Source organism: Cololabis saira, chromosome 20 (genome assembly GCF_033807715.1).
Source record: "Cololabis saira isolate AMF1-May2022 chromosome 20, fColSai1.1, whole genome shotgun sequence".
NCBI classification, from domain to species: domain Eukaryota; kingdom Metazoa; phylum Chordata; class Actinopteri; order Beloniformes; family Belonidae; genus Cololabis; species Cololabis saira.
The window spans coordinates 2,091,598-2,102,590 of record NC_084606.1 but is presented as its reverse complement, the minus strand read 5'-3'; positions in this window follow the sequence as shown (position 1 = coordinate 2,102,590).

Here is a 10,993-nt window from a genome sequence, read left to right as displayed (position 1 = left end):
TACGCCGTAGCTCTGCGTTGGTGTAAAGCCTGAAATATGCTTCTGCGTCACACACACGCAGAGCACACGGCGCAGTCGTGACGCCGTCACGAACCGTTCAGACTTCTCCGTCTCTCCATTTCTCCACGGTGCAGTACCCCCCGCGGCCACTAGTTAGCGATCTTTTTCTGAATGGTTTATCCGACTTTTTCCGGTCACAGTAAATCAAAGAAATAAGGACAACTATTGTGCAAAAAACAAAAACAAAAAAAAATCACACATAAACGAAGAAAAAAGCCCTGGAAGTTCACTACTGATTCAAACCGGAAACCGGAAATGCTTCGCTTTCAAACGAACCAATCACAGCCCTCTCGGTCTGCGAGTGGACGGCGTCTCCTCCACGCGTAGTTACAATTTTCGGGAGGTGCACGTCAGTGACGGCGCAGGTGACGGCGTGTCCTCTGCGTGTACAAAAACCACACGCCGTAGGCACGGCGTCGTTTTGACGCAGAACCATAAATCAGCTAAAGCCGACGGCGGCGGTCTGCGCTGAAAGGGGCGTGTTGTTTTTCCCGGGGTACGGAAGAGGAAACTCCTTACGCGTTCATTTGACCAATCAGAGAGCAGCTGGTTAGCGCATGGCATTTGCTAACAGCTTTGAAACGGTACAGACGTTTGCCTCGTGAACACAAACTCCACAAACGAGAAACGGAACAACTTTATCGATTCAGCCCCTGAAACGGAACAAAACAAACGGCCACAGGTGTGAAAGCACCCTTATCTGATCTGCCCCTTTTTCCCAAGAAATACATTTACAAATAACATAAATTTTAAATTTTAAAAACAACAACTAAGTAAATAAAAAACTAAGCAGGGCTCCAGACTGCGACCAAATGCTCGCATTTTGCGACCAAAATTTGAGTATGTGCGACTGAATTTCATGTCCACTCGCACACGTGCGACCAGTAAATTTGCCAGTGTTTTTTTTTTTTTTTTTTTACATGTTAAACGTGGAAGGAGTGCGTCAATGAACCCGCATATTTGCAGGCAATGAGTGTGAAAGGGAATGAGTCGGGGGATCTATTTATTTATTTTTTTCGTTTAATTTCACCAGCTCAAAGCAGGTATTACGCCCGGACCACATTTAATGCGACACAACTCGCTGCCGCCGCGGCGCGCACATAAAGTTAGAAGAAAGAGACGGATATGTTTGGTTTTAGTAACATCTTGCTCAGGCCATGAGTCTGCAATGGCCCAGACGGGAGACACATGTAGCTCAGTGCTTAACTTTTATTTTTAATCCACTCTATATTCTTCTGGTTGTTCTCCGATATGTTCCCCTAAAGCCTGATTTATGGTTCCGCCTTAAATCAACGCAGAGCCTACGGTGTAGGCTCTGCGTTGTTGTAACGCGGAACCATAAATCAGCCTCCACCCGGTAAAGAAAAAAAAGAAAAAGAAAATGTTCTCCATTACAGCAGGATCATCATTTTATTTTGAACACTGCCAAAACTCTAACTTAAAACGTAACTAGAACTTAAAATGTGCTTGACACAAATGAAAGTTAAATTTTAACACCTTTTAAGTGATGTGTGTTATCAGGTGTAACGGCATTTTTAGGTTAGAAATAAGAACATTTCTTGGTAAGATCCTTAGTTATTTGAGTGAATCAGTGAATTTGGTCGACTGGTGTAAGTTCAGGGTTTTAGTAAAGACACAAGTAGGGAAATGTTATTGGCCAGTACCCGCAATATTTGTACATTTGTTAAGTACTGTGTTTACATTACGTTACATTCATGGCTGAAAGGTTACTAAGCACTTTGTTACCAAGCACTTTTTTATCATGTGAATGTATGTTTTTGGTGCTGTCAGTTTACTTTATGTTGCGGCATCTTTAAAAGTGCACAATAAAATGTAACACTGCATTTGAAACAGCACATTGTGGTAATTCATTAATCTATTATGAAATACGTATTACTAATACACTGAAATGTAGTAGAAATGTAAACATTTGGTTAGCGTGTCGATAAACGATGTGCGCTCCTAAAATTTCTGATTGTGCCCCTAAAAATGTTCAGTTAGGGGCTACTGTATTATATTATATATATATTATATTATTATATATATACTACTATACTGTGCTCCTAGTGAAAAAAGTTAGTCTGGAGCCCTGCTAAGATAAAATAAAATTACCGCCGTCTATGGGGATGTCAATCAAACTCAACATATTTCATTATATTTCCTTAACATTCAGGCTTTAATTGTTCTTCTGAATGTAATGTTTGATTTGATTATTTGGTTTTTTATTCAGATTGTTCCATAAACTGATTCCTTTCACAGAAACACAACGTTCCATCAATTTAGTCCTGGATCTTGGTTTTTAAAAATCTCTGTTCCTTTTAAGTTAAACTTGCTTTCTCTTTTTTTTAAATCTTTTCTGAATGTTGATTGGTAAAGTTTCTTATGAGCTTTAAACATAATTTGCAGAATATTATAATCTACTAGTTCATGAAATTTCAACAGTTTTAACTGAAGGAATAATGGATTTGTTGGATCTCTGTATCGTTTTCTACTGATTATTCTTATTTATACAGACAGTTGGTGTGTTTATAAGATATAAGAAGGTAAGAAGCAGCAACCGGAATCGTCCGTATTTATAAACTAAAGTCCCGTATTGAGCTGAAAAAGAACTTGGTCTGAGAGTTAAAAAATAGTAATAAAACTGCAATGGAAAATGTCATTTATGTGTTGAGTTCATATGTTTTTATTCTGTTTTACTCCAACTGCAGCTGCAGTCGTGGCCTTTGAGCAACAAATACGTTTTCTACAGACTTTCTGTTTGCACATTTGTTATTACACTATTACAGAATGCATGCTCTGCTTTCTTTCTATTGTTTTATATTAATTTATACTATTTTAAGTGAAGCAGGACGGGTTTCTGTTTAAGAAAGATACTTATTTTATTCAGCTCATTTTGTTATTTTGTATTAAAGTGAATTACTGGATAATAATTTGTTCATTCAATTCAATTTGTCCAATTGTACAACGGTTTTTCTAAATACATGAAACAAAATATAATTAGCGTGATGTTTGTAAATTTGTTGTACAAAAAGCTAGAAAAGAGACTAAAAGGACGTAGATTTACCAACGTGCAGCTCATTTTCAGTTTACAAAATAATTATATTCCCATTCAAAAGTTATAACAGAAAGTAGGAACTATCAAATATGGACCAATCAGATGGAGGGGGGGCGCGCTTGTTGGCGTCTAGCGTCGCCACGGTAACACTTTTGAAAGAGAAAAGTAATGCGTGTAGTCGCAGGATGGAGACGAACATTTTGATGTATAACACATCTGGGTTCACGTTACGGTTCGGGCTGAATTAACTGCTGAAGGAATGGGATAAATTACGCCAAAATTAGGCGATTCATTCAGAATGTTCAAAATGGCCGACTTCCTGTTCGGTTTCGGCCATGGCGCCAAGAGACTTTTCTTTAAGTTGTGACATGATACAGGTGTGTACCGATTTTCGTGCATGTACGTCAAACCGTATTGTGGGGCTTGAGGAACAAAGTTAGTACTCTAGAAACTTCCAGATCAACCCTAACCCTAACCCGAACAGACGCCGTTTAAATAAAGTTTGATTGAACGGAGGGTTCAAGGTTCACGGTTATAGATCGGTTATTGATCTGCTGCTCAGGGACACGTGCACGTTCCTCGCTGCAGGAATGTGACACACACACACACGCACGCACGCACGCACGCACGCACGCACGCACGCACGCACGCACGCACGCACGCACGCACGCACGCACGCACGCACGCACGCACGCACACACACTCCCAGCTAAACTTAGAGCAGCGTCTGATCTGAGACTCTGATCCCGCGCTGCGTTCAGGAACGCTGGGAAAACACGACTCTGACCCCGCGCTGCGTTCAGGAACGCTGGGAAAACACGACTCTGACCCCGCGCTGCGTTCAATCACACACCGGGATTCCCGAAGCGAGAAGCCTCAATGCAGATTGTACTTTCATGTTCACACAAACGTTCACTCATTCATGCTACAAGCTACACAACGTTGGGAACGTAGCGCCGCTGGACTCTGTTTGTGAGGGGGACTGTTTAGCAGCAGTGGTGCACCGATTGTTCGGTAACCGGAATTGTTCGGCCGAAAATGGTAAAAAAACACTTTGGGTGTTCGGTGGAATAAGTGGGAAAAAACCCAAACAATTAATAACGGCGTTGTAAAATAAGGAAATAAACTGGCCGCTCCCATAACGGTTGCACCACAAACATAAATCGTTGGCCAACCAAAAACTAACCACATAAGAATTTTACCAACATTCACCAGCAGGTGGAACCAAAACAACATAAATCAATCTATTCCAGGTTTAGATGAGGAAATCAAACGTTAGAGCGTGGAGTGAAGTGGTGCAAACATGTCAGCAGTGTGGAAGTATTTTAGAGTGTTAGAATAAAACAAGAATGGCTGTTTGATGAATGTTCTGCTCAAATATATAGAGGGGAAACATCTGCAAAGTCTTTCAGCTACAAGTTTGATTTATCATTTGGAATGATAAAAAACATTTTTATTGTTTTAAGGCCTATGTTACAATGTTCAGTCAGTTAAGCCTAACGTAAGCTCAAAGATGGACAAAAAATGTATTTAGCTAATTTATTTATTTTAAGTGATTGTTCTTTGCTGGTATAATGTCTGCTGGAATATTTAAGAAATGCTGGGAAATTAAAAAATGTTCAGTTTTTTATGTTCAACAAATGTTTTCTACCTTGTAATTTTGTAAAAGATTTTTTTCTTTTAAAAGCATGCTAAATGGGCCGCTCGGTGGTGCAGTGGGTTAAGCAGCGGCTCATATACTGAGGCTACAGTCCTCCTCCTGCAGCGGTCGCGGGTTCGAATCCAGCCCGTGCACCTTTGCTGCGTGTCTTCCCCGTTCTCTCTCTCTCTACCCCTTTCCAGTCTGCATCTCAATAAAGGGCCACTAGAGAGAGAAAAAAGCATGCTAAATCAAATTTATTTGATTTATGCAATGGTGAAAAAATTGGCAAAATAAATGAAAAACTGCTGAAGAACCATGTTCGGTATTGTTCGGCCAAGTGTTTATTATTATTTTCGGTTTCGGCCACAAATTTTCATTTCGGTCAGGGCTGCACGATTAATCGTTAAAAAATCGCGATCTCGATTCATGCTTGAACGCAATCACATTTCCAAATGACGACTATTTAAATTTTTATTTTTTTTTTAAAGATGGCTGCATAAAAAAAGGACTAGGCCTATGTTCTAGGTTGTTGTAGTCCTGTCATGGTCAACTATCATGTTGTCATGTTTGTTATATTTTGTTAATGATTGTGGATTACATTTGGAGAAACATCTACCTTTGCTCATCACCTGACACATATTGCACATAAATATTGTTAAAATTGTTATTGTTAAAATTATTTAAAGACAAGAGAGATGTTTATTGTTTTTATGTTCAATGTCAGCTGTTACAGCAAAAAGCAGCCAGAGGAATAATGTGTTGCCTCAGAACTACAGGATCTGTTACAAGTCCCCTTTCTGAAAGGGTGTTCAACTCAGGGAGGAACAAATATTGTTCAAAATTGTTATTATTGTTTAAATTATTCAAAGGTTTGTGTAAAGAAGACAAGAGATGTTTATTGTTATTATATTTTTGTTCAGCTGTTGCAAAGTTAAAGTAATAAGTGCAATACATTTTATATTGGAAAAAAATCGTGAGAGAATCGTGATCTCAATTCTAAGCAAAAAAATCGTGATTCTCATTTTGTCCAGAATCGTGCAGCCCTAATTTCGGTGCATCACTAACTAACAAACTTATTTTATCAGGAATTTATATATTTCATCCAGCAAACTGACATTTTTGCTGATTACCTGCTGTTTTTACCTGAACTGCTCATGTGAAACAATATCTGATGGGTGAGGAACTGGATGGTCCAACCATTGTATTTGCTACATTGATCCAACGAAAAATAATTAAAAACCGTGTTTATTAATCACAAAGAGGTTAAACATCATGACCCGGTGTGTCTGTATCAGCGCAGACGAACTGTAGTTTCACCGGGATTCTGGTTCTGCGTTACATGGACCTGAGAGAGAAACTGCAACTGTGACGACGGCTTTGGCTAAAAGAACAAAAACAAGACAGACCGGCCCCGAGATAAGAAGATAAGTTAAAACGTCAGTAGATAAAAACACTAATCCATTCAAACCAAAGATAAAAACTGTGCCTTTTCATGAAAACAAGATAAAGGAAACAATACAGACACAAATACAAGGTTATGTATCTGGTCCCGTGTTGAGTTTGTTCTGGATTGTATTTATAAAAGAGATGAATCACTGACTGTACAAGGTTACCATAAATAAATAAATTATCTAATTAGGGCTGAAACCATTCCTCGAATTGAAAATTTGAGTAATTCCATTACAAAAAATGATGGAGGAGTTTTCTCTGCCTGGAGGAATCGTTTAATTTTGCAGCTCAAAGCAGGAATTTACCCGGACTATGTTTAATGTGACACAACGCGCTGACGCCGCGCACGTAAAGGAAGAAGAAAGAGGAGGAAATGTTTGGTTTTAGTAACATCATGCTCAGATGGAGACACGTGTAGTCAGGCCCGGATTAAGAGGGCAGGGGCCCCTGGGCAGAAATTATTGGTGCCCCCCCCCGAAAAGACACAAAAACATGCAAACAAACTGGGCTGTTTGACCAATCAAAACATTCCATTTTGGTAAAAAAAAATCATCGTGATTTTTATTGGTTATACAGTCTACGGGTTTCTCCAATTCTAGCTGCCCCAATCCCTCAAAAAAACAACAAAAAAAGCAAAGAGGCTCGGCCATGGGCCCCTAGATGCGCGTGGGCCCCTGGGCGCCCGCACATAATGCCCATTGGGTAATCCGGGCTTGCATGTAGTTCAGTGCTTAACTTTTATTTTTAATCCACGCTATATTCTTCTGGTCCGTTCTTCTATATGTTCCCCCTCTAAAGACTGATTTATGGTTCCACGTTACAACAACACAGAGCTACGCCGTAGCCTACGGCGTGGGCTCTGGGTTGGTGTAACCAGTGTCTCCCCCCCTGGGGGGGCCAGAGATCTCTGGGGGGGCGCAAAACTTTACACATGTTAAATAAATAAAAAAATCATAATAAAACACCTAATGGAATACTGTAATCCAAGTCTGTATATCTAATAATAAACCCACTTAGAAATATATTTTGGTCATTTTAAAATACATAAGTTATTTATCAGGATAAAAACTTAAAAATATATTATATAAGCTAATCTCCCAAAAAAATTTAACTACGCGGCGCGGCGATGCAGACGCAGACAGAGAGCTGTGATTGATTGATTGGTTGGCTGTGATTGGTTCTCGGTAGCAACGCATTTCCAGTTCCGGTTCGTGAAGCAGTCGTGAACTTTCAGCCTCTTTTCTTCGTGTGTGTGGGATTTGTTTTTTTTGGGGGGGTGGTTTTTTGTTTTTTCCACAACAGTTTCCTGATCTCTGATTCTCTGTGACCGGAAAACCTGAAGTTAAACAAAGTATCAGCTAGCGCTCTGGGGGTTTAGCACCGCGGAGAAATAGAGTGACGGAGAAGGTTCACGACGGCGTGACAGCGTCACGGCTACGGCGTCGCGGCTACGGCGTCGCGGCTACGGTGTCGCGGCTACGGTGTCGTGGCTACGGCGTCGCAGCTACGGCGTCGCGGCTACAGTGTCGTGGCTACGGCGTCGCGGCTACGGCGTCGCGGCTACGGTGTCGCGGCTACGGTGTCGTGGCTACGGCGTCGCAGCTACGGCGTCGCGGCTACAGTGTCGTGGCTACGGCGTCGCGGCTACGGCGTCGCGGCTACGGTGTCGCGGCTACGGTGTCGTGGCTACGGCGTCGCAGCTACGGCGTCGCGGCTACAGTGTCGTGGCTACGGCGTCGCGGCAACGGCGCCGTAGCCACGGAGTGGCAGCAGTAAAAATAGCCAGTAATAGTACCCAGTTTCATAAACATACAGTTAGGGTCCCGGTACCAGTAGGTAAACATAGACATTAAGGGTTCTGGTATGGTAAAAGTACCCAGTAAAGTTTTACCATACCAGGAACCAGGTATGGTAATAGTACCCAGTTTCATAAACATAGACAGTAAAAGGTTCCCAGTGAAGTAAAAGTACCAGTTATAGTACCAGCAGAGACAGTCAGGGTTCCTGGTACCCAGTATGGTAACAGTAAACAATAAAGGTTCCTGGTATGGTAATAGTACACAGTAAGATTCCCAATGAAGTAAAAATACTTAGTAGTTTATATATCTGGTTTGTATTTTTATTGTATATGTTGTAAGTCCTGGTTGATCCAGAACCTGGAGGAAAGTTTACATGAATAAAGTTTAGATGATTAAAGTTTAGATCAGTGTTCCCCAGCCCTAGTCCTCGTGGGTCCACTGTCCTGCAGGTTCTAGATGTTTCCTGGTCCAGCACAGTGGTACCAGGACCTGTGGTACCAGGACCTGTGGTACCAGGATAGTGGTACCAGGACCTGTGGTACCAGGACCTGTGGTACCAGGACCTGTGGTACCAGGACCTGTGATACCAGGACCTTTGGTACCAGGACCTGTGGTACCAGGACCTGTGGTACCAGGATAGTGGTACCAGGACCTTTGGTACCAGGACCTGTGGTACCAGGACCTGTGGTACCAGGACCTGTGGTACCAGGACCTTTGGTACCAGGACCTGTGGTACCAGGACCTGTGGTACCAGGACCTGTGGTACCAGGACCTGTGGTACCAGCACCGTGGTACCAGCACCGTGGTACCAGGACCCGTGGTACCAGGACCCGTGGTACCAGGACCTGTGGTACCAGGACCTGTGGTACCAGCACCGTGATACCAGGACCTGTGTCATCAACAGACCTTGATGACAAGCTAACTAGGAGCATTAATTAGAATCAGGTGTTGGAGCAGGAAACATCTAAAACCTGCATGAGTGGAGGTCCTGAGGATTAGATTAATAAAGGTTAGATTAATAAAGTTTAGATGATTAAAGTTTAGATGATTAAAGTTTAGATGAATAAAGGTTAGATTAATAAAGTTTAGATGAATAAAGGTTAGATTAATAAAGTTTAGATGAATAAAGGTTAGATTAATAAAGGTTAGATTAATAAAGTTTAGATTAATAAAGTTTAGATTATTCACAGTAGAGACAGTCAGTCCTGGTTATTAATTATTATTAGTTATTATTAATTATTATTAGTTATTATTAGTTATTATTAGTTATTATTGGTAAAAGTTCCAGTAAAGTTGAAAGTGTAGTTTTAAGGGCAGAACCAGAACCAGAACCCAGTAAAGTACCCAGTAAAATACCCAGTAAAGTACCCAGTAAAGTACCCAGTAAAATACCCAGTAAAGTACACAGTAAAGTACCCAGTAAAATACCCAGTAAAGTACCCAGTAAAGTACCCAGTAAAATACCCAGTAAAGTACACAGTAAAGTACCCAGTAAAATACCCAGTAAAGTACACAGTAAAGTACCCAGTAAAATACCCAGTAAAGTACCCAGTAAAGTACCCAGTAAAATACCCAGTAAAGTACACAGTAAAGTACACAGTAAAGTACCCAGTAAAGTACACAGTAAAGTACACAGTAAAATACCCAGTAAAGTACACAGTAAAGTACACAGTAAAGTACCCAGTAAAGTACACAGTAAAGTACACAGTAAAATACCCAGTAAAGTACACAGTAAAGTACACAGTAAAGTACCCAGTAAAGTACACAGTAAAGTACACAGTAAAATACCCAGTAAAGTACACAGTAAAGTACACAGTAAAGTACCCAGTAAAGTACCCAGTAAAGTACCCAGTAAGGGTTGCCAGTAAAGTAAAAGTTCCAGTAAAGTTGAACTAGTATTAGTAGGTACCAGCAGGTAAACATACACAGTAAAGGTTCCTGGTTCCTGGTATCCAGTATGGTAATAGTACACAGTAAAGGTTCCCAGTAAAGTAAAAGTAGAGAGAGTCAGGGTTCCTGGGAGCCAGTATAGTAAACATACACAGTAAAAAGTACTAAAAAGTACTTTATGAAACTAGTTTATGTATCTGGATTATATTTTCATTTGTGTCGTAAATCCTGGTTGATCCAGAGAATAAAGTTTATATGAAACACAGTAATAATTACAATTAATTACATTAGAATTAGAGGAAAGTTTGGATGATTAAAGTTTAAATATGAATGTAAAAGTAAAAGTACTTGAAACTAGTTTATGTGTTTATTCCTGAAATAAAGTTTAGATACGAGTCAGTCCTGGTTATTATGGTAAAAGTTCCAGAATTCCTAGTATAGTAAAACTTTATGAACTAGTTATGAACTGGTTCTGGTTGTGGTTCTGGGTCCAGGACTCACCTCTGGTTCTGGTCACGAACTCCACATCCCAGGAAACTGATCAGAGAGTCCTGGTCCCAGTACCAAATCCCGGTCCTGGTTCTGGTTCCGGTCCTGGAGGATCCAAATCCCGGTCCTGGAAAGTTCTGGAAAGTTCTGGAAAGTCCTAAATCCTGGTTCTGGAGGATCCTGGAGGATCCAAAGTCCCGGTTCCGGTCCTGGTTCCGGTCCTGGTTCCGGTCCTGGTTCTGGTCCTGGAGGCCCAGACCCGGCGGGTGACGTCACGGTCCGGTACCGGAGCGGACCAGGGGGTCCTGGTTCTGGTCCTGGTTCTGGTTCTGGTTCTGGGACCGGGTCTGGACCGGGTCCTGGACCGGGACCGGGGTCGGTTCGGGGTCCGGGGGTTCGGGACCGGGGAGGGAGAATGAGAGTCGGAACCGGGCCGGGCCGAGCAGGACAACAAGGATCAGCGGAGCCGCGCATGCGCGAGAGAGACGGCAGCGCGCAGCGCGTCCCCGACGCCGCGCTGACGTCACCGAGCAGAGAGCGGACAGGAAGTGATGTCACACTCTGACCAGGATTAGAGTGATGGAGATGTCTCACTCTGTTTCTTTTTTA